The sequence below is a fragment of the Lagopus muta genome, chromosome Z (genome assembly GCF_023343835.1).
Source record: "Lagopus muta isolate bLagMut1 chromosome Z, bLagMut1 primary, whole genome shotgun sequence".
NCBI lineage: Eukaryota > Metazoa > Chordata > Aves > Galliformes > Phasianidae > Lagopus > Lagopus muta.
Genome location: NC_064472.1, coordinates 41,231,784 through 41,254,534, shown reverse-complemented (window position 1 = coordinate 41,254,534; position 22,751 = coordinate 41,231,784). Strand labels below are relative to the sequence as shown.

The window sequence follows — 22,751 nt, the reverse complement described above, 5'->3', positions numbered from 1 at the left end:
GATCACAGGCCTGCTGCTAAGGAGTGCTATGCTGTGCTGGTTGACATGCTTACTTGAGGTTCTGTGATACCATCCAGTCTGTAGGTCAGGGTTGCAAAGCTTGTGCAGGGAGAGGCAGGTCATGGCCCATCACAGTAGGCAGAGCTTTAAGAAATGGTAAAACAGAAGTGAGGAATGGGGGAAGAAATCTATGGGTGCACCTTAGTACTAAATGCACAACTGCACATGCAGCACAGCTTCAGTTCTGGCCGCTGGGAGACTGGGCAGGAAGCAGCTGAGGGGACAAAAAATGAGAGAATGAGGGCACATGAGCCGTGTAAACCCTCAACAGCCAAGAGTTGAATCCAGAGTTCCCACCTCCTGACTGATTGCCAACTCCACTACTGGGGACAGCCGGTGGGAGATGCTGGGGTCAGCTGCTGGCAGGGATGAATATCTGCTTTGTTTTCACACACTGCTTGAAACAGGAAATGGGGATGTCTGCTAGCATGATCTGCCTTCAGGTTTAGGTTTGGGATTTTTTGTTTCTTGTTAAAATCCCAGGCCACTGTTTGAGTGTATCCTCAGCATAAAGCAAAAAGGTTCTCTTATAAGGTGAAAGCACAGCTTCACTATCTATTTTCATCAATTCTTCACTGGAAAAATGATAAAAAAATTATTTTTTCTCCATGCTGTTATCTAAAACTTGAAGCCTCTGCCCCCTCACTAAAAAGCTTTTGGCCCAGCCAGGAGTTGCTTATCTTTCCCTACCCTAATGCTCTCTTGGAGGTTTTCCTTTTGTTGTGAAAGTTGTCATTTTTCACAGACAATAGATGTTTTATTGGAATTTAATATTACTCGAACAGAGTAAATAAATTCTTAGCCTGTGATGAGTAGGGAGGAAAGTAAAACTTTTCTTTTAGAACTTAGAGATAGGATTTCAGTGGAACATATTACCTATACAGATGTAGGTAAAACATCTTGTTAGTTGTTCCTTTCTTTAAAGTTTTTCTCTTTCTTTACTACTTTTTCTTTTCTTTTTTGAAGAAATGAATTGCACATTTCAGTAGCAAATCTCTTCTGAGACAAATGAAAATGTGAGTGAGTCTCAGAAGACCATGATTAAACATAGATCAAAAAGGAAAGATTTTCCTAAACAGCTCCACAGTCAACATTATTCTGGTAAAGTTTGTGTACAATAACATATACTACTGTGTTCTCCTTTCTGAAGACAAAATACAACTCTTTAAATGGTGTCTCTTCACTTGAAGTTGATGACAATACTGCTAAAAGTTCCAAAGAAATATTCCTTGAGCCTTTAAAATCTGGAAAGAAATTACATTACAAGCTCTCATTCCCTGGTCTATCTTTCATGATAAAGCACAATTCAAAATTTGGGGTAAGGCACTGTAAGTACAAGGCAAGATTTTCTGCAACACTTACCTAGGTGTTCCACCCAATGCTTGATCAAGCCCAAGAAATGCCCCAGAATAAGTCTTTCTGTTACCTGAGCAAGTTGGAAGGTCACCTACTGGAGATGGAGACTTTATTGTTGAAATTCAAATTTTTGCAGATTTATTTCCTTCTCTTTTGAATAAACACTTGCAAACGATACTACAAAGTGAAATAAGTGCAGAAATAGACCACAAAAATAGAATAGGGCTTTTGTAAGAAGTTTAAGAAGTGTATGTAACATATGCCACTTGAGATGCTCCACTTTGGCTGCTACTTATGAGAAGTCTGATGGAGCAGATCCTTCAATTTAAAATGGTTGTCCAGAGCTACATCTATTTCCACTGGAATTAACATGTCTTTATGCTTCTTCTTCCCTTCCCTTCCTTTTCCTCATGATAAAATTTATCCATTGAGATATACCTACATATTTATATCCTGGCTCAGTTCACAGTGAACAGATACTTATGTTTCACTGAGTTTTATGTGTGCTAGTAAATAAAATGAGATATATTTATCAAGCATATAACTGAGCTTCATTGGCTCATTAAAGCTGTCTGAAATGCAGAAGAGGATGACCTTCTCCATCTGTAATTGATGGAAGAGTGCTGGAGAACATTACCATAGGTATTTAATAAAATATTGCTGTCATGGAATCATAGGATCATGGAGTGGCTTGGCTCCACATTTGATGACCATGCTGCCCAGAGCCCCAACCTGTCCTTAAACATGTCCAGGGACAGGGCATCCACAACATCTTTGGGCATCCTGTTCCAGCACCTGACCACTCTCATAGTAAAGAACTGCCAATGCTGTCATTGGCATTTTCTTAAATAAAATACTCTTTTAGGTTATCTTGATAAGAGGTGTTTTTCTAGTGTGGTGATTCAGTGGGGCTGTAACTAAATGAAGCCTAAAAGCATACAACTCAATTTTTCCAATTTATCACTTGCATTACCATGCATGAATACTATGATAAGGAAGGATGGAGTGCTGAGTAGGAATCTTGAAAATCATGCTTGTAGTATACACTCGTGAATAATTCTATCTGCTTACGTGTTTAAACCTATGAGCTGATTAAAACTTAAAACCGTGGCATGTGGTCCTGTTTTGCCTGAGGAAATAAACCTTGCATGTGGTGGTGATAACTGTAGGGACAGCTCTTATAGCAAAAAGGAACAACTCCTCTCTGAAATATAAAGGACACTGACAGCTCTCTGTTGCACAAGATATTTTGCTCCTGTTGTTTCTTTTAATTAGTCTGAATTCTACTTGATCCACAAATTAAATCTGTCTTTGCAGCACATTGAGAGAAACCTTCCGGGAAGGGCCCTGACTTATCATTTTCGTCACAAACTGCCAAATTATTTTCACACATGAAAACCTCACCTAGAAATCTTGTTAAACCAAGATTGTTTGGTGTTACCTGAGCTTGTCCACATCATGTGACACTCTCCTGTGGTTAAATTAGGAAGTCCAACAGCTACACAAAACAGAATTAGATGGAGGACATTTGGGGCTTGGTTTTCTGTGCATTAGCAGTGATGTAGCTTTAGGCATGTAACTGAGAGTACAGCTGAAGTGCATAATTCCAAACCATCTGCTTCTACCCTGTGCTATCCCCTGAAGGTCTAAGTAGGATTTGGTTTCACTACCTGTACCCTTGGAACATTTGGACTAACTTCTCTGTTTCTTTGTTGAGGGATTTTCATCAAAAGCTGATAATATACAAACAGCACACTTGCCTTCCCAGCTGTTCGTTCTGTCACTTATAAAATAATCTTTTACTGTTACTATTAGGTGCAATGAAGTGTATTGGTTTCACACAACAGCTTCCGGTATCTTTTGACATATCAGTGGACTCCTTTCATCAGAAGATCTTGTTTTGGTCCCTACTGGCCCTGACTACTTGGTTAATTCACCTGTGAGATGGATGAATATCTGCTTCATAAGGATTTTTCATCATGATGTCTCAACAGGTTGCCCCACAAACAGTAGGTGCTTTGTCTCCAGCTGCCTCTTCTTTCTCCTTTTCTAAGACTTTCCTCAAGGAATGTCGTGCTGTAGATGGCAGAGTTCAGTTGCTGGGCATTGGCTATTCACTGAAATTCAGCCACACATTCCTCTCAGCGGATCAGGTCTGGACTCAGGAGTTTGAAGCCTGGATAAGTAAAAGATCTAAAGAAGATGCACAGTTCATTCCTGACTGAGAAAGAATTTGTGTTCAAAATCCAGGTGATGTAGGATGAATAAATATTTTACATCCCTCCTTAACCCCTTGCTAATGTGAACAGAAGGACAGAAGCTCTGGAGAGGAACCAGCAGACACTGCATTTCAGTTTAGTATTGTGTTCAGTAGAATAGGGAGAAAGTCACCTCCTAGGTTCAGATATGAAAAACAAGGAAGCTGCTGAAACGCACAGAAGCTCTATGTTACGCATATATTTTAAGTATCCATATGAAAGCCTCTGAGCATCAATTCTTATGTACCAGTTCTTTCATATTATCTAGGATATATTTTTAGTTGCGTTATGTGGTAACTCATCCCTGTTCAACTGCATTGGTCTTCTGGCTATTGTTATACCCCTGCCCTACATCTTCAGTGTGCTGCTGATGTTTCTGTCCTCTTTCATGTTGCCAGATGCCATAAATCTGTCATAACACTACTCTTGTGTAAGACAGGGCCATTCAGTGCTTGTTGTCTGGTTGCACTTGTATCAGCAGAAACCATTTTGTCAGTGGCCTCTTGATTTCAAGCCATCTATACCAATGCTGTCTGTATTTCGCCATTTGGGAGCTGAAGACTAAATCTCTGGCAAGTTTCTCTAGTTTGCTCTAGAGCCCTTATACAAACAAGAAGCATACTGTGATGTACTCACTGAGTATTTTAAGAGTTGCATCTCTACAAACATTTCATAACACAGAAAGGGAGGCAAAATATTAAGGAAAAAGAAAAACCAACACAACACATCAAGCACATACTGCTTTGGCAATTATTTTCAGACATCTGTGCCAGATCATCAAATAGACATTAATCTTTTCCACTTGCAAAAAACATTACCTGCCAGCCTTTCTCCATCTTAAACCTGATAGTATTTGGGCAAGAAGAAGGAAAACAGGATCTGCCTGTTCCAGTTCTCTTTAACTTGTTGTGGCCCCAGAAAACAAGAGGCATTCTGCTTTCAGGGTGCACAGGGCTGCTTGTGCTCTGTAACTGCTTGGGATTTGGAAAAATTTATGTGGAATAGCCATTGCAGCAAGAAGTTTATGCAGGGCTAACAATTATTTATGTTACAGGGAAATTTTCTTCTTCTTTTGTCTTGGCCATTTCCTGTAATCCCTTTTAGTCCTTCCCTCAGTACTTATTCCACGTGTATTCCGCCTTCACTCCTTAGTGTTCTATTTAATTTTGGTTTTAATCACCTAGAGGCAGATGCTTTCTGCTGTTCTGTCTCTAGGGAAGTGTCTAGCACAAGGGCACTCTGTTTTCTGTCTGATGTAAGTGTGCAATAAATTTGATTCGCCCTTGGGATGTGCTAGATTTTACAGCTGAAGAGAATTTCAGCACGGGTTGCTCAGTATCTGGGAACACTGGATGTGACCCACAGCACATGTGCTACCATAATAACAATTGGTAGTCCAGGCATTGTTTTCCTTTTCCAAAAGCCATGGAGAGAACTTCACAGTGTGGTTTTACACTGTGCATCCTTCTCATAATCCAAAGAAGTATTTTCTTTAATGGTTAAAATGTATTACTGATCTATATTTTGTTTTCTTTTGGGATATTTTCAAATATGGAGTTACAAAGGGATAGATTTAGGAAAAATACATCACAGTTCAAAAAGTAGGAATGTTATTTTCCCTGTGTGATTAATTATTATTATCACATGCAAAGTGCTATTAATATTGCAAGATATTCCTTATCAGGCCATGAGTGTGCCCTGATCTAACATTTTTTTATACAAATACAGATTGGTGACTAACCTACAGCAGTACAATTGCAGATAGTAGGTACAGTAAGTACAGTACAGTGTCCATTTCTGGAAGAAAAAAAAAAGAACATAAAACTAATTCATTTCTACATGGATTCTGTGACATGCAAAGTGGTATTTTATACTGCAAATGCTTGAAATAATCACTTAACACCCAAGGGAAAATGGTAACAGCTTTTGCCTGCTTCCTCAGATAGCTTTACCACAGTTAGAATTCTTTAAAGTGAAAGACAAAGTATTCTGTATTACAGCCCACAGCAGTGCTCCTTGCTAAAAAATTCCATTTTTACAAAATGCAACACCAACACTTCACTCGTCTGTGAAGCATGAAAAGAGATCAATGACTGACTCTGGGAAGGCAATGCAAGGCAAGGCAAGGAAAAAGAGGAAAGGGAGAGGGGAAAAGAAAGAGTGGAAAAAAAGAGGGGAAAAAAGAGAGGCAGAAAGGGAAAGAGGGAAGAGTAAAAGGAAAAACGAGTCAGAATGGCTTTGGTGTGCACTTGAGAGTAGAAATGAATACACCCAGGTTTAAGCATCTAAGGAGAGTTAAGTAATTTGGTCCTGTCTTTATATTTTTAGTCACCTTACTTTAGTGATTATACTGGGGCTCCTTGCTCATCTCAGAGCTGGATTTTCCTCCTCATCAGAACTGCAAGGGTATAGGATGGCTGGCAGGAATCTTTGAGGAAAACGGCTGGATCAAACGAAGCCAGAAGGATCCTCTCACCCACACCTAAATTATGACTTTATAAGAAAGGTACAATTAATTCCATTGCTGTCTTCCCTCCATTTCCACTTTCTCAGCTCATTCCTCTCATGAAAACAGACAGTTCCTCCTTGACAGCACCATGAAATATAAACTCACACAGAGCCTACATCTTATCTGTCACTGAGATTTAAATATTTCAAGCCATGACAGCCCAGCTAGTTCCTCACTGATTATAGCTTGATGAGGTAGGTTCTCTAAAGTGGACAGTTTTCATTCGTGACCCTTCAGGTTTTCCATTTCCCGTCTTCATTCCTTTCATCACACTGGTTAATAGCTGACTCTTCTAACTGCCCTGAGAAGCATTTTTAGAAGAGTCCCATTGTGCTCTATCAATGGAGTCCTTGGCTCTCTCCTCCCCTCGTTATTGCGGGAAGGGAAGCCTCTTTAGTCCTTAGACAGACAAGAGGGACATTATCTTTTAAAAAATTACTATTATTATTTGAAGAAAATATCATGGAGGTGCACAACCCCCTCACTGTACTTCATATTCATATATGAAAACACGTTCTCTGTGGAATCAGTGCTCTGAACAGTTGGCAAGGAAAGAAAGGCTGGGAGAAAAAAGTTTGTAATCTGCTGTGAAGCAATCCTGTATGCAATTGGATTTGTTGTTTCACTGAACACACTGGAACTCAAAATAAACACTCACATATAGAACTGAGCTAATGGATCAAAAGGTGAAGGGCATATGCAATGGAATATGCAAACAAAATCATACTGTTTCCATAGCTGTTCCTTCAAGGGTGCTTTTTCTGACACTAATAAGCCTGCTGGAGAATGTGACAATAGCACTTCTCTGCTTAACCAGAAATGTTGCCATGAACCTGCATGGCTACAACTTACTACACTGCATTATATGCAGCCTCTCTGAACTATTGCAGTCAGAGACAAGAAAAGATTTCTGCTAATCATTTGGTCTGTGTAGCATGGTCTAAGTTAGGAGCAAAATCCTACTGAAAGATTTTAACAGTTAATTCAAAAATCAGGTAGACATTAATGCCGCTCCCAATGGTTTTGGATCCAGGATTAGTGGAATGGTTTTGAAGTTGTGCAGAACCCCTATGACTCTACAGCAATGGAAGCTATGGCTTCTGCAAGGAAATAAATCCTATGGTTCAGTTATGTTCAGATGAGTGTGAACCATGGTGCTGACCAGCAGTGAACTTGCATGACAGAATTACAATAAATCCTAAGTCTCTCCTATCTTCCTACAGGTAAGGGAAAGAAGGGAGGATACAGGCCCCTTCAAGATTGATGAAATGAGCACTTCAGGATGCTAACACAGCTGATCGTTAAGCTGAGAAACAGAGATAAATGCAGATCTTTACCTTAAGTCAGAGCTGTCTTCAACTTCAGAAAAAATATACGTGTGGAGGACAACCTCAGAACATCTATATTAAAGCAGTCTGTTCATAACAGGATACATGGCACAGTGTGTCTCAGTATGTCTCAAACTACATTGCTGATGCAATAAGTGTTCTTAATAAACATTCCCTGGCTTATCTCTTGGAAACTAAAAAAGTGATTGATGAGCTTCTGAGCTAGCATTTCATTTGAGTCAAGGTTTTCTCTAACTGATAAATACACCAGACTATCTCTGGCATTCCAGCTTATCTCTGCTCCACAGGAATAATGGTACAGAAATGCCTCCCTAGCCTTCAGGACAAGAAGCAGGAAAATATTTCAGAGGCTTATCAGTCCACACTATAGTCCAGGCAGTCTTTAAGTCTTATTGCTAATCTTCAGTAAAACCAGATACAAAAGTTTTCTAATGTATTAAGGTTAACCGCATATTATTTTCTTTAGGAGAGCACCAAGAGGATTCTAATTTGCTTTTCTCACTATGCTTGTCAGTTCCTTTCCCTCTGGATTTCCCTTGCTCCTCTTCTACACACCATTACAGGGACTGGACAACATAGTGGGAAAATACAGGGAGATGACATTAGCTCAGGGCCCCACAGTGCAGACTGGTAGTAAATAAAAATTATTCAACTGGAAGATGGTCTCATGTTACCATGATAAAATTACGAGTTTTCAATGTACCTTTCAATGTACCTTCAATGAGTGCTTTGGATTTTTTCAGGCACCGCTTCACACACATTTGAAACCTTAAAAAGAAGCACTTGAAGAAAAATTTTGAAGGATTAAATGTGGTAGGGACTCTTTAAGAGTTTTTAAAGTATATTCATTACCCAAGGCAGTACAAAGCTTCTTCAGAGCAATTCCATTATAATGTGCAAATGCTGAAAGTAATTAAGCTGTGTCCTATGTGTATTATAGAATTCAGGAGAAGTCATTTGGAAAAAGCGACTTTTCATGACCAGCTGCCACATACTTGCTAGAAGTTATTGCATTGCTAATAATATAAGAAGTTTTAGTTTTTTAAATGAGGGCTGTTTTGAAACATACACTTCCAGAAAAGAGTTTCTGTGTGATTTATTTATTTATTTTTCTTTTCAGTATGGGAATGGACAAAGCGACAGTATCCACTGCACTATCTGCTGTCAGAAAATTATGCTAAACTGAAGTTTTCATAACAAGAGTTTACATTTTTGTTAAAAAAAAAAAAAAAAATTTCTTCTGAAAAACTGAAAAACTTTTTTTTTTGTTTTTATAAAAATTGCCTGAAAAATTCAAGAAAAGCCTTTTAGTTTTGAGGAGAAAATATTCCTTCAGTAGTTCTGAATATTGAATGTGTTTTGCTAGAGACGTCTTTTGCGCTGCACTGTTTCACGTTTTGCTGCTAGTTCTTAAAAGGCAATAATAAGAAAGAGCAGCACTATTCTGTTTCCTCATCCTTTGTTGTGGAGCAGACGTACAGACTCTCTAACAGTCTTCTATTTATAGAATTCAGATCCCTCCAAAAAGGTCACACGTCCTCTGATGACTGCAATAAGCCCAATGGCTGTTTGTGGCTAGAAAGTTAGTAATCATATAGAGACTACACATAAATGAGAACCAGACCCTGGATTACTACAGTTACCGGGGAAGATGCCTAAATTAAACGAAAGCTATAAATGACTTAAGTATTAGACACGTCTACTTGATGAAATAAGGACAGGTCTACTCGATTAAATATTATCAATGGTCTTAAAATATCCTGCTGCCTAATGAAGCCACTTACCACCTGAACTGTTTATATGGTTGCTTTCTCTGCCTTTTGATCCTCTCCATCCCACACATGCTGACACTGAAAGGTAGGTGTAGGTGAAACCCTGCAGTAGGTGAAGCCAGGGTTTCTTGTGAAGCTATTTTTTTTAATCATCGCTTGACAATTACCAAAGTAAATATTGTACACGTTGTGCAAAAGGCTGATAACAAGGAATTCAATTTCCTACTAATACTACAGTAACTTTATTACAGTATTTTTTTACAGTAATTACAGTATTAATTTACAGTAACTAAAATGACTAGTAAAACAAACACAAAAATTCAGTACCTTCTTAAATCACAGTGGGTTTTGGCTAGCAGATCTGCCTTGTTACCACCATAGGCAGTGCATAAACATATTTCTGGCTAGTGTAAGAGCTGCTAAGTGACTACAAGGATTTTAATTAGATGAAGAAGTAATTGCTCTGAAAAAAAAGAAAAACAGGCAAACAAAAAGGACAACAACAACAACAAACATAGGAGGATGTATATACTGTGATTGCATTTAGTTACAAAAGGAAAAAGAGGGACAACCAGCCAAAAGTAAACGGCATTTCTTGTGTCCATGAGGGGTCACAAATATTCTGTATTTTGAGCCATTTTTGCCCAGTGGAAGATGAGTTTTTGTACTCAATCAGAGGTCCTGGTCCTCTCTCTCTGTTTCTCTTCCTTTTTAGGGGAGCTGCAGGATTCTTCAGAGTAATTCTTCATAAGGAATGCAGCCCATGGGGCATTCAAATCAGGAATGGACAGGAATTCCAGATAATTCACTGAAATGATAATTTGAACAGTTTGGACAGGAGCTGGGCTGAAGCTTAGAAAACAATGTAATGAGAGTGAGAAGATTAGCTGAGCTGGTTGATTGGGATTTTAGTTCTTAGAAAATTGACAATACTTACAATACAGATTTTTGCAAAATGATCAATGGCCAACTGATTCTGATACTCTGCATTTTGTTTTTTCTTTTTTCTGAGACGTCTCTCCAGATAGGTGACCAGATTTTCAGCTTGCATCCCTCATAGTTACTTGGTTCATGAATCCATGCACAGTAGGTTGGGCAGGATGAGAAACAAATTGTACTGGATACACCTTTGAAAACATCTAACTACAAAAGAAAAACTAAGTGCCAGAAATATATATTCATTTGAAGGCAAAACTGAGTTGAAATGATATTTGAAGTCAGTAAGGACTGATGTAGGTCCCATATAAAAGCTTGGATTTCTCATAGGCAAAGGGAAGTTGACTTATTCACTCCTTTTCCCTTTGTCACAGGCTGAGACTGTGGAGGGTTGTTAGCTTACCTTTTACCAGCTAAGTACAATAGCAATGACAATGTTAACTGCTAATCTTAGAATGTCTTACGTATACTGAGAACATCTGTACATTTATCCTGATAGTATAATGTTTACATAAATCTTGTCAATGTACTGTACACACACATTACATGCATAGTCTTTATATTTAAAATTGTGCTTGCATGAATATAAATATCAATGCAAAATGTAATATTTTATGTAAACACATATTTTACTATTGTATATATAGTGTGTATACAGAATTTGTTAGGAGACAGATACCAAATGCATTTTTAAAGATGATCTTACTCTGTAAGATGAGAGCTCACTTGAGACACTGAATGACTTTAGGGATCTGGTACTGGGATACAAACCTTCACACCTCCATATCAGCACTTCAGCTAAAATAAGAAACAGTCATTATTACAGTACTGACAGTTTGGCAGCCAAGAATATGACAGTACTGTTGTACCTTGCAGGCTGAAAGGAGAGAGATCTTTCGGACTGCCCTCCTTTTGCCTTGGTTAGAATCCATAAATCAAGGTAAGCACAACAGTAAATATAAATGCCTCCTCTAGTCATTCAGGCAGGCACTATCATAGATTCTGTGCTTCTGGTTGAAAGATGGATGAAAACAATATTTCTGGGCTACAAAAATATACATTTCATGCATAAGGTTTTGTTGTCACTGTTCACCTGCCAGCCATGTCTGGATCTGACAGTGCTGATGTGATAATCTGGTGCTTACTTGAGGAACCTGATTTACAGCGCTGGGTGGCTTGGTACGGGATACTTGCAAAGAGGTTGGAGGTGGCAGCACCTTGGTGGCTAAGGCAACACCCAGCTCCATGCAGGAAAGTCACCCAAAGAAAAATATCCTCTGGCAGTGACTGAGGCCTTTCTATCTTGCCCTCATTTGTTCTGATGAAAACTGATGGTTGCTCACTGTCTTCATTTCCTTCCACCATCACTTACCCCTCAAATATGCACAGATATTGCAGTAATTATCAAACTGAAGTGTGACAGCCATAGTGCAAAGAAAATATATACAACTTCCAACGTGGTACATAAGAGAAAATAGGACATTCTCATCTGGCAACACGTCGCAAGCCACCTGCATATCATTGCATGCTGGGTTTTGAATTATAGTACAGTGTTGAAGGGTGGAAGAGAAGGACAGGACAATTTAGGTTTTCCCTTATGTGAGGGACGTAGCGTCTGGACTCTATCCCAGTGCACACAGTCTGCCTGAAAGCATTTGGCACAGACACACTCAGAGCCTTACTGCTCCTGAAAAAGCCATGAGCAGTGCTTGGTGGCAATACTTCAAAATAGTATGATAACGACCATGAGCATGAGACTATCCTATGGGTGAAGCCATAGTTGGACTACACCATTTCTCTCCATCCAGTTTCTAGGAAGAATTCTTATTCATTATTGCACTACATGCATTGTTATACATTTCTATGGCGTCTGGCTGCTTTACATATGTTGAGACATCCAAACCTTTAATTAGATACATCAAACAACTACATAACCCCTGCTGCCTGCAGCTCATAGCTCAAAGACCAAGATTTAACTGGTGGGAGGTCTGAACAAAGAGCTATCTTGTAGCTCCTGATGAATGTCACACTCGTGCCAACAATTTGCTAAAAATGGCAAAGCTCTGTACTACATGTGCTAGAGTTTCATCAGCACTTTTTCCCACAACCTTCTGTCCTTCCCAATTCCTTGCATTTGTTTTAATGCAAAAATTGATTGGTTTTGCTGGTTTTTAATCTAGATTTTCTGTGTTGCATCACTATATTTTCATTATAGTATTTTCCAAAGGACTACTAATCAATCAATAAATTAAAGAATCTAAATTTACTGATGCTCTTCTCATCACTGTTCCTATTTTGCCTGTACATGGATGTCATGGCAGCAAACCAGACAGATGACCCAATGAGCAGGAAGGCCTTTTGATTAGCGTGAGATTCCACCACCTACACGCCAGTCCTTCTAGCTGCCTACTAATTATGCACTAATTAAATATTCAACGGATATAAAATATTTTATTAAGTAGTACATTTTGTTGGTATAACATTCTAACCTTATAAAATTTACAAAAATAAAAAATGTCCCCATGTCCTAACTTTTGTATAATACTGGTGCAGTCAAGATGTTTGAGCATCTTATTATCCATGTGTCAGCAGTCCAGTGCAATTATTTTGCCTCTTGCTCTATAGTGATGTAAAAAGTGAGATCTATCTGGAATAGACTAAGATTGGCCTGGATGGATCTTTCTACAAAAGATAACTGCTTTTGCTAAATTTGCTATCAGATGATTGGTCTGTAGACTTAGATGTCTGCTTTTTATTTGCTTCTACTCATCCCACACTTCCATTATTACAAACCTGGAGAGCGAGTCAATTTGCATCCATTTGTGCAAACATTGCAGTATATTTACAAATACTCAAGCCACATTTAAGTAAAATCAAGATTCTCATCTTTCCCAGGCTGAATTACCTCCAGGAACCGGAGGACTGAGAAGTGCCTTTATCCAGGGACTGAATGTGGCCTGCAAGATAGGAGATGAACCCATGTATGAATACTCACAAACTTATGCAGAGCCAACACTTCACATTCAAGTCTTCCAGCACATAGAATATAAACCAAATTCAAAAATTTGATTTATTTTCAAAAATGAGGTGGAGTCTTCTGGCTTCTCCACTTTTAGAAGACTGGTCAATGTCCCTGTAATTAGTTTCTAGATCAAATTTGTACCTTTTATTTATCAAAAAGACAAGTAAATGTGGTTTACCAGCCTACCTCACAATGACTCTACTGCATACAGAGCCATGCTGAGGTATCATCGTTTTACCTTTGCCAGACAGTCTTCTACAGGCACAACAACTTGTGGGGAGTGCTAATGGGGCTCAGTAGTACCAAAGACACTGTGGCTAAGGATGACAATTATACAGCCACAAAAATCACAGGATTTGTCTTTCTCACTTGGGGTTTCAAACTAAACGCTTAGGAAGAGAAACTTGTCAACCTAACTATCTTCACTTATATTTAATTAAGAAATTTATTTAAACAAATCAGCATTTAACCTCCCCTGCCAAAATTCTCCCTGCCACTGCCCACCTGCTGCACAGCAGGATTGTACTTAGCCTCAGTCCCTGGCATACACTGTGTGCTTGCAGTTGATGGTTTGCTTGAAGAAGAACAGACCACTAATAAATTGCATAGTCATTACCCTTTATGCATGCTTGTTCTAATAGGTGTCACAGATTCCTGCCTCCTAATAAGGAAAGGAAGTAGAAAAACACATAAATTCTCCCAAGGGAGTCCGACAGCCTGAAGCCGTGTTCGACAGCTGTTACTGTTACCATGAGCACCAAGAGCAAAACAAGGATTACAAGTTGAGTAAAAAGAAAAGATGCATTGCCAGGGATTTTGGCAAGATTTTCTTGGATACGGAATGTTTTTTGCACTGCCCCAGTCTATAAAAGCTCCTGTGGCACGTGATGGAATTTGTAGATTAAATAAATATCAGCATTAATTAGTCTGACAAGGAATAACTTCATTTAGCTCAAGTTTGCATTTCTGTATCTCTCTCTTTTTAAAGAACTGTCGCTCTAATCCCTAGCAGTAAGATTTTGGTATTTGATGGAAGCTTGGATCCTTCTCCACGCTGTAGTGTTACTAAACCTAATTTGCAAGAGGTTTCAGGAAATATTTTTAAAGGGTTTTTCTTTCATTTTTATTCTCAGCTCTGGTCTTTCTCCTGGAGGCCAGCTGATAGGAATAGGGTGCTTCCTCAACTGCCCTGGAGCTGACTTACCCCAGCTAAGCCTCAGTCCCTCCATGTAAGACCTGAAAAATCCAAAGGATAGATTCATGTCTTTTGTATAGAGGTGCATTTAGTCTATCCCGCTGACATAGTTTATGACTTTGGCAGGAAAACTGTTTATAGTGTGTACTGCGAATATAGCTCAAAGTGAACTTGAAATCCTGGAGCTGCAGCTCTCCCTGTACTCATTATATTAATCTGTAAAGGTGTTCAGTGTAAATACATATGTATCTATAGAGTTACAGAATCAGTTCAACAAACTCACTCGATATTGTACTGCAGTGGAACGCGTTGAACCACAGAGCCTTGCTGCCTTCTGGAGCAAAGCCTAACTCCAAGGTCACACCACATCAGGGCACTGCCTGCCCATCTCAGCATCCAGGTCAAACCTCAGTCCGTGTAATTGCCATCCATTGACTCAAAACATGCCCTCCATACCTTTAAACAGAATATTTCTTACCTCAGACCTAAAATATTGAGGGGCATTGCTCTGATGGTCCTTGCTGAATGCCTGCTGCTATTAATTTTCATGTTCTCTAGGTTCGTGTGTAAGCAAAGTGACTTCCTCTTTTCAGGCCAAAAGACATCAATAGGACAGGTTCCATATGTAGCAAAAATCAATTGAGAACCATGATGTGTTTTGTTATTGGACATGATAATGTGCTTTTCTCACTGAAAAGACTCAGGGAAAGTTTCTCTTCTAGCACCTTGATTTGCATTTTTTAACATGTGTCCCATACTCTCCCTCTGCCCTTTGCTTTGTAACCTGCCCTGAACAGAAGCTGGGGTGGGGGATGGTTTCTGGAAGCTGATGACTCCCCCATGTCATTCAGAAACATGCTTCATTCCTTTTTGGGATTTAGTCTCCTATATACAACCACAGATCTCACATGCTCCGTTAATCAAAACACTGCATGTCTGAGAACCATTACGAGGGAAGAATCAGGCCAAGAAATGACATTTCTGTCTGGAGTGGAGTAAAGCAGTGGGTGGCTTAAGCAATGCATATTAGGGCTGGCTGAAAGCTTAAAAAGACCATACAGTAATTCCTACTCAAGTGTAAAAGAGGATTTCAAAAAAATTCTGTGAGAAACTTTTCGATAGCAATTATCTAAGCACAGTATTCTAAAAGTATTTGTGACAAATGAGAGTAACCAGTAATATTGCTTAATATTCTATCCCAGTTTCAGTTCCTGTCCAATGTCAGTCTTAACACAAGCTAAAAATATGCTACTTATTGAGCTGGAAGAAGGTTTTGATTTACAATTATGCCTTGATGGATTACCTGAAAGCACAACCTTCAGGCAAACTGTGATTAACTTGACCAAAGACATCTGGGAGAGCCATCTATGGCCTAAAATTATGACCTTGGTATTCTAGGCTGAAACTAGACACCATTTAAATTGCAGTGCTGAAAAACCGTTCTACAGAGGCCTTTGTTTAGGAGGCCAACAAGTTTTTTAGCTCCGGCAGTTGAGCAGAAACACCTCCTGTGAAGTTACAGCAGGGAAAGAAAGTACTTCCTATTTTTTGCAGACATTTATTGAAAAAAAAAAACTTCAAACACTCCCATCCTGTATAAAAAAGCAAAACCAATTAATAACCTAATGATTAGCAAATGCTGTAGACACAGGTTTGTATTTCACTTAGCAAGATTTATGGAGTTAAATATTAAAGTATGACTCTTGAAAGCCATGTGCTCGTAATTAGCTCAAGTTTTACCTCTGGATACTGTAAAATCACAACATGCTGTCATAGCCCATTTTCTGATCCTGTTATCAGCATGGAATAAAATTTTCCATTAAATGCAAAACAGATTTACAGGTGCTAATATAGCTATTTTATCAGTGGGAAACTTGCTACCTTTTGTTCTCATGGAAAGCATTTCACGATTATACACTGGTCAATTGATTATTCAACAAGGGGAAACAAAACAGTTTTGTTCATCTACTGAAATTGAAGAAGATAAAGACTGAAAATAAAAGTAAAAGGAATGCCTCTCAGAAAGTATGAATGATCTTGCAGATGGTCACCTACTGTAAAATGAAAAAAAAAGATTAAAAATTATACCAGCCTGCCCTACAACCCATGGACAGCACCGACGGCAAGCATAGGTCAGGAGAGGGGGACACTGAGGCAACACCTTTGTGCTGGCACAGATACTCTGTACTGAGCATTTTGGATCACAGCCTCCAGGGCTCTGGGCTGGGCCCCAGTGGAGATCACAGAATGGGTTGGAAGGGACGTTTATGATCAAGTTCCAACCTTCCTGCTGTAGGCAGGAGTGCCTCCCACTAGACCAGGTTTCTGAAGGTCTCATCCAGCCTGGTCTTGAATGCCTCCAGAGAAGGGGCAACCACAATCTCTCTGGGCAAACTGTTCCACCATGTTTTACCACTCACATGGCAAAAAATTTCTCATCAGAGAATCATCATAGAATCCTAAGATTTGGAAGGGACTTTAAAGGTCATATATCCCAAGTCCTGTGCAACAAGCAGGGACATGCAAAGCATCATCAGGCTGCCCAGGGTCTGATCTAGACACATGCAGGACCTTGCATTTGGCCTTGCTGAACTTCATGAGGCTGGCACGGGCTCACCTCTCAGGCTGTCCAGCTCCCTCTGAGTGGCATCAACCACACCACTTTGCTTGGTGTCACCCGCAAATTAGCTGAGGACACTGTCCATGTCGCTTACAAAGATGCTAAATGGCACCAGTCCCAGCACCAATCCCTGAGGAACACCACTCGTCACCAGCCTCCACTTGGACACTGAGCCATTGACCGCAACTCTCTGAGTGTGAGCATACAGCCAATTCCTTACCCATCAGGTCATGTCACAGCCTTCTCTTTTTCAGTCTAAACAGCCCCAGCTCTTTCAGCCTGTCCTCAAAGGAGACGTTCTCTACCCTTGGATAATTTTTGTTGCTGTCCTCTGGATGTGCTCCAACAGGTCCATATCTCTTGTACACTGAGGACTCCACATCTGAATGCAGTACTCCAAGTGAGGCCTTGTCATTGCGGAGTAGAGGGGTGGGATCATCTCCCTTGACATGGGACATGCTTCTTTTGATGCAGACCAGAATATGGTTGGCTTTCTGGGCTGCAAAGGTATATTGCTGGCTTTTGTCCAGCTTACCATTCACCATTACCCCAGGTTCTTCTCGACAGGGCTCTGTGCTCAAACCATTCATCCCCCAGCTTATATTGATAGTGATTGTTACCTTTACCCAGGTGCAAGACTTTGCACTTGGATTTATACAGAGCCCAAAATAAACATGATGGAAGGAAATTGACCTGCAAATCTGCTTAATATTATTCTATACAGGTTAATATTATTCGACAGGTTGGCCATGAGCCAGCAGTGTGCCCTTGTGGCCAAGAGGGCCAACAGCATCCTGGGATGCATTAAAAAGAGCATGGTCAGCAGGTGGAGGGAGGTGATCCTCCCCCTCTACTCTGCCCTGGTGAGGCCTCATCTGGAGTACTGCGTCCAGTTCTGGGCTCCCCAGTACAAAAAAGACAGGGATCTCTTGGAAAGAGTCCAGCGGAGGGCCACGAAGATGGTGAAGGGCCTGGAGCATCTCTCCTATGAAGAAAGGCTGAGTGAACTGGGTCTGTTCAGCCTTGAGAAAAGAAGACTGAGAAGGGACCTGATCCAGGTCTATAAATATCTAAGGTGTGGGGGGCAGAAAGGCGAGGACGGACTCTTTTTAGTGGTGAGTGGAGACAGGACAAGGGGAAACGGACGGAAACTGCAGCATAGGAAGTTCCGCACAAATGTGCAAAGGAACTTCTTTACAGTGAGGGTGACGGAGCACTGGAACAGGCTGCCCAGGGAGGTGGTGGAGTCTCCTTCTCTGGAGATGTTCAAGACCTGCCTGGATGCCTACCTGTGCTACCTGCTGTAGGGAACCTGCTTTGGCAGGGGGGTTGGACTCGATGATCTCTGGAGGTCCCTTCCAACCTCTACAATTCTGTGATTCTGTGATTCTTTTAAGTAAATATATTGATTTTGATTTATTAGAACAGATGAATGCATTTACTTTATCTTGTCATTTTCACACAAATGGATCTCTGTGTAAGTTTAGCCATGGGAAAGCAGGCAATTAATTTTGGCTCTCCAGGCCCTGCATTCCTGCTGAAACCTCTCACATCAATACTACAAATTAATTAAGCTTTAAAAAAAGAAGAACATTTTTTAGTGGATATGGCAGTGATGGCTTGATGGTTGGACTACAACCTTAGGTGATCTTTTCCACCTTCAATGATTCTATTAATCCTTGGTGTTTCAAGCTGAAAAACTTACAGGTAGCGGTGAACCCTGAAAATTAAATTGGTCTTATAGAAAGAGGTCCTGCAAAGATAGCAGTCCTTTCTGTGAAATAACTCCTCTTAAGAGCTGTGCTGTGAGAGGACATCCAAGTTCCTGGCTGGAGAAGATTTCTGTGTCTGCTGTGACATCTGCAGAAACCCATTTACTAGTGCCCTTCCTGGCAGAAGGAGACAACATTTAACTCAGGCATATTCAATCCACAGCCCACGGGCTGCATGAGGCCCAATACTGCTTGTAATGCAGCCCATCCCCTGCCCTGGGCCATCACTGTTCTTCCCCATGAACTGGCCTGGCCCGGCCCAGCCTGTCAGCACCAACTGAACATTGCTGCACTATTAATTCTGTATGTGCTGAAAACAGAGCACAGAGCACAGAGTGGTGCCAACTCAAGTGATGGCAAATATGTTTACGGATATTGGAGCACATAGAACACAGTTCTGTGAACAGCAAAACATATGCAGCTGTGCTTTCCATTTTGATAAATAAATTTGATAGTAGGATTCAAGACTGTTGAAAAAATAATCTTTTTGCTTATTTCCAATTCCATTTTCAGACCACATATATATGTTACTTGAAAATTTTGAAATTGAATGTATAGCATTGAAATTAAAAATTTAATTGTGTCTCTTCACCAGACTTTTATAAGCCCACTTTTAGTAGAGAGAAATATCCCTCAATTCACAGTCACAGTTTATTCATGTCACCACTTTTTGGAAGTATGTATATTTGTGAACGACTGTTCTCAAGAATGAAGCACAGGAAGAGTAAATTCCATCAAAAAAGTAGTGAAGTTCTCACTGACTGCAAAAGAGGAAATATGACTCTCGTTTTAAAGAAGGGAAAAAAAAGAATATCCAGGGAATTACAGGCCAGCCAGTCTCACCTCTGTGCCTGGCAAGATCATTGAGCAAATCCTTGTGAAGGCCCTTCTAAAGCACATGAAAAACAAAGATGATGTGATTGTTGGAAACCAGCATGGCTTCACGAAGAGCAAGTCATGCCTGACTAAGTTAGTGATCTCTTAAGATGGATCAGTGTCTCAATGGATAAAGGAAAAGAAACTGATGTCATCCACCTGGACTTGTTCAAAGCATTTGACACTGTCCCGAGCAACATCCTGGTATCCATATTGGAGGAAAAATGGATTTGACGGATGGACCACTCACTGGATAGGGTATTTGCTGGATGATTGCACTCAGAGAGTTGAGGTCAGTGGCTCAGTGTCCAAGTGGAGACTGGTGACATGCGGTTTTCTTCGGCGATTGGTACCATTTAACATCTTTGTAAGCAACATGGACAACGGGATTGAGTGCACCCTCAGCAAGTTTGCAGACAGTAACAAGGTGAGAGCTGCAGTTGATGCACCAGAAGGAAGTGATGTCACTCAGCACTATCTGGACAGGCTTGAGAGTTGTGCCAACTACATGAAGAGCCAACAACATGGCCATGTACCATGGCCCTGCACCTGGCTCAGAGAAGTCCCAGGTACCAATATAGGGTGGGTGGAGAATACCCTGAGAGCAGTCCCAAAGAGAAGGATTTTGGCATGTCAGTTGAGGAGAGCCTCAACATGAACCAGTAATGTGCACTTCCAGCCCAGAAGGCCAACTGTATCCGGGGTTGCATCAAAAGAAGTGTGGCCAACATGTCAAGGAAGGTGATTCCACCCCTCTACTCTGCTCTCATGAGATCCCTTTTGAAGTACTGCAATTGTGAGCCCTCCATGACAAGGAGGACATTGAATTGTTGGAGAGATTCCAGAGGAGGGCCATGAAGATGTTCAGAGGGCTGGAGCACTTCCCCTACAGGGACAGTTGGAGACAGCTGGAGCTCTTCAGCCTGGAAGAGAGAAGGCTGTAGAGGGACACGATAGCAGCATTCCAGTACCTGAACGGAGCATACAAGAAAGCTGGGGAAAGCATATAGCAACAGGATGAAGAGAAATGGTTTTAAACTGAAAGAGGGTAGATTTATGCCAGATATTAGGAAGATATTCTTTTCTGTGAGGGTGGTGAGACACTGGAATAGATTGCCTAGATAGGTTGTGGATGTTCCTTCCCTACAAGTATTCTAGACCAGACTGGATGTGACTCTGTGCAATGTGGTCTAGTGGGAAGTGTATAGCAGAAGGCTTGGAGCTAGATGATTTGAAAAGTCCCTTCCAACCCTAACCATTTTATTATTCTTATTATTTATTATTCGACAGGACAAGGGGAAACGGCCGGAAACTGGAGCATAGGAAGTTCCGCACAAATGTGCACAAGAACTTCTTTACAGTGAGGTGACGGAGCACTGGAACAGGCTGCCCAGGGGAGTTGTGGAGTCTCCTCCTCTGGAGACGTTCAAGACCTGCCTGGATGCCTACCTGTGCTACCTGCTGTAGGGAACCTGCTTTGCCAGGGGGGTTGGACTCGATGACCTTCCAACCCCTACAATTCTGTGATTCTATGAAATAGGAGGCATTACATCTGGAGCAATCTACATATACATGGCCCAAGTTCCTCTTCCCTCAGAGCATCCCACGCAAGCCAAAAGGTTGGACATCCGTGATTTAACTGGTACTAACAGCAGCTGCTGTCAGTGTGAGCAGCTTCTTGTTCTTTACCCAGCCAGCAATTTTCTAAGAAGTGTACCTTATAGAAACAAGGTGACTATTCCTCTTTTGTAGCCTCCAAGCTTCCAAGACACATTCAGAGGGCAGCTTTGTGAACTGGGGATTGTTGAGTGGCCACTAATTCATCCACTTTCCATGTTTCTAACTTCTAACTCTCTGCCATTTGACTCTCATTGTCCAAAAAACAACCTCCTGTTTGATTGAAGTCTGCAGTGTGGTAACTCCTCCAGGTGCTTGACCGCTACATTATTATGAAAAAGACTCTGTAGTCGCTTCCTTTTTTTTCTTTTTTTTTTTCCCTCCTTCTTTATTGCTGGAAATGTGAAAATGATCTTAGTATAAAAGTATTCCTTAGTATATTCTTCAAGCAGAAGATGGTATATTTCAAGTTTGCCAAGTCCCTGTTCAAGGCCAAATACCTCTTCTAAATAAAAACTATTATAAAAGGTCTTTAGAGATTATTAAGGCTGTTACTGGCACTACCTAAAATGTGTTACAGGTAGGTGTACAAGATGGTCTTTTGCTGGTCAAATGAAGGGCAATGTAATGAATATGACACAGCATTCCTCTTGGAAGCATTTATATGAACACTATAATGTTTCTGTCACTACTTCTCAAAAGCATTATATCAAAGGAAGACAAGGGTGAGAAAGCACTGTATTGATCATGGGTCAGCTAGAAGAAACTTCTGCTAAGTGTATCACATATTTACTAGTGAGTTCACAACTTTACATACATAAGCAAAGAGAACCTATGAGATACAGAGACTCCAGAAAATCTAGAAGTTGCAATGTTATAAGATGAATCCACTTTGTTTAAGTGATGGAGCCAGAAAAAGCCACTGACCTGATGGATGAAATGAACTGAAATTAACATCGTGTGATTTTTTACAGGCCAGACAACAGACTCATCATGTATCAGTGAGATGGAAGAAGTTCTCTCTGTTCTGGATTAAGGCAAAATAAGGATGATATGGCATTAAATGCTGGGTATGCAACATTTCATTCTATCATTCTATGACAGAATGATATGACCTAGAACCAAGATAAATTTTGTCTTTGTTTCCCCTGACCAAGAAATGATTTTTGAAGAGCAAACTTCAAAGCGCTTGACCATTTGTCAGAAATTACTGAAAAACTACAAAGAAATAACCCAACAGTTAATCAAAAATCTGAGAAAGAAACCTCTTGCAAGGACTACAAAGAAAGAAAAAAACAAATGGCATGAAGAGTTGATTATAACACCAGCAGTTTGCCACAGCGAAGAAGAAACTGATACCAGATGCTGCTGGGAGCCCTTTCATTACCTTGTGCACGACCTGCAGAGCT

General features: G+C 40.4%; 1 long non-coding RNA gene across 1 annotated transcript in view; it reads right to left on the bottom strand.

Annotated features, from left to right (window-relative positions):
- LOC125687259 (uncharacterized) overlaps positions 1 to 7,683 on the bottom strand; it is a 43,519-nt gene extending 35,836 nt beyond the window's left edge. Inside the window, exons 1-2 of the long non-coding RNA XR_007374029.1 lie at positions 7,521 to 7,683; positions 6,012 to 6,167 (exon numbers count right to left, since the gene is read on the bottom strand). This is a non-coding gene — a long non-coding RNA (uncharacterized LOC125687259). The remainder of the gene's footprint in view (positions 1 to 6,011; positions 6,168 to 7,520) is intronic.
- Positions 7,684 to 22,751: the final 15,068 nt, after the last annotated feature.